The sequence below is a fragment of the Schistocerca cancellata genome, chromosome 2, assembly GCF_023864275.1.
Source record: "Schistocerca cancellata isolate TAMUIC-IGC-003103 chromosome 2, iqSchCanc2.1, whole genome shotgun sequence".
NCBI classification, from domain to species: Eukaryota; Metazoa; Arthropoda; class Insecta; order Orthoptera; family Acrididae; genus Schistocerca; species Schistocerca cancellata.
In genome coordinates, this window is record NC_064627.1 from 669,181,294 (window position 1) to 669,183,447 (window position 2,154).

General features: G+C 42.9%; 1 non-coding gene across 1 annotated transcript; it reads left to right on the forward strand.

The window, feature by feature from the left end:
* The first annotated feature begins 967 nt into the window (after positions 1–967).
* Trnas-cga (transfer RNA serine (anticodon CGA)) lies at positions 968–1,042 on the forward strand. Its single transcript has one exon. It is a non-coding gene; the product is annotated as a tRNA-Ser (tRNA).
* Positions 1,043–2,154: the final 1,112 nt, after the last annotated feature.

Here is a 2,154-nt window from a genome sequence, read left to right on the forward strand (position 1 = left end):
CAACGTAGCACCAGGCAACGCCGGTCAACTGCTGTTTGTGTATGAGAAATCGGTTGGAAGCTTTCCTCATGTCAGCAAGTTGTAGGTGTCGCCACCGGCGCCAACCTTGTGTGAATGCTCTGAAAAGCTAATCATTTGCGTATCACACATCTTGTTCCCGTCGGTTAAATTTCGCATCTGTAGCACGTCATCTTCGTGGTGTAGCAATTTTAATGGTCAGTAGTGTAAATATAAGTTTTTAAATAGTAATTATATGTTTTTGATAAGCACATAAAATTTTATATTCATATCTCTTTACCACATGGTGTGGTTTTCCTGCTGTATTATGTTTTCACAGTGTCTGTTAACTTTTGCCGGCCGCGGTGGCCGTACGGTTCTAGGCGCTGCAGTCCGGAACCGCGGGACTGCTACGGTCGCAGGTTCGAATCCTGCCTCGGGCATTGATGTGTGTGATGTCCTTAGGTTAGTTAGGTTTAAGTAGTTCTAAGTTCTAGGGGACTGATGACCTAAGATGTTAAGTCCCATAGTGCTCAGAGCCATTTGAACCATTTTTTTGTTCTCTTTTACAGGTTGTCATCTGAAACCATATACAAGTTAATGTCGATAAAACATTGATGCAAAAAATACGATTTCGAATCTGTTATGGCTATGCCTGGAATTAATTAATTTTATGTGAAAGGGTGTGTGTGTGTTTACATTATGAAAGGAAAACGTAAGTGAAACATAATGTAAATAGACACACACACACACACACACACACACACACATACACACATATATATCCAGAATGAGATTTTAACTCTGCAGCGGAGTGTGCGCTGATATGAAACTTCCTGGCAGATTGAAACTGTGTGCCCGACCGAGACTCGAACTCGGGACCTCTCCTGCAGGAGAGCTTCTGTAAAGTTTGGAAGGTAGGAGACGAGGTACTGGCAGAAGTAAAGCTGTGAGTACCGGGCGTGAGTCGTGCTTCGGTAGCTCAGTTGGTAGAGCAGTTGCCCGCGAAAGGCAAAGGTCCCGAGTTCGAGTCTCGGTCGGGCACACAGTTTTAAGCTGCCAGGAATTTTCATATATATATATATATATATATATATATATATATATATATATATATATACAGGGTGTCCCAGCTATCTTGTCCACCCAAAATATCTCTGGAACAATAACAGCTATTGGAAAACGACTTTCACCGGTATCAATGTAGGGATGGGACCCATGAATGTACATGTTTGGAATCATTCTAAAACGAAAGCATATGTGTTTTTTAACACAAACTTATGGTTTTCTAAACGGACCTCCTATTTTTTTTCTTCAGCAATCCATAGCATGACAAAGCACATACACAATGGCGTTGATTGCATCGCAATATTCCCATTACATCCCGAGATATTGAGACGCGAAGTTGACGCTTGAAACACCCGACATGCGCTGCTAGCGCACGTCCTGAGGCTCAGGCGTGAACCCATGCCGCCCGTAATCGCGATGTGATTGACATGTGTAATCACACCTCCATACTTATCAAGAGGTCCGAAAGGAATAATACGGTCTGCTGCCATCAACTCTCATAAGCACATAATAGTTTCCCCTCTTGCACGTTTTACGTATCTACGTACACAATATGAACCACGACCAGTCAGGTTGTCTTATTTATCCTGCACACCCAAAATAAGGTTTATGTAATGCGTTATATGACCCATTGGGCCTGTCGCGCAGGGCTCCACCAAGTCAAGTGGCCAACGTAGTTCCCACTACTGCCACTGTTACCACTTCGCCTTGTTTATGATTTGGGACCCATGCAAATTCCTGTACTCCACCACCCTCCGAGCATCCCATTTGTTGTTGCTTTGGCGTGCAGTACACCGCTTGCCAGTGTAGTAGTGCATCAGAGTAATCTAGTGACGGCACGGAGGTAGTACACATTGTGAATAAACGTTGTGTTGTGGAACTTATACTGTACAGTATAATGTACACACATGAAGATACGGTAGAAATGCTGCTGATCTATGGAGAATGTACGATGACGGGAAATACGTTATGAGATTGCTTGTTTGTTGATAGTACTGTTAGCGAACATTGTGATTATTAAGTTAATATGTCTGTTTTCTACCCTACTCTACATACCTCTACTGTACCCTGTTGTAGGTGGACGAAATG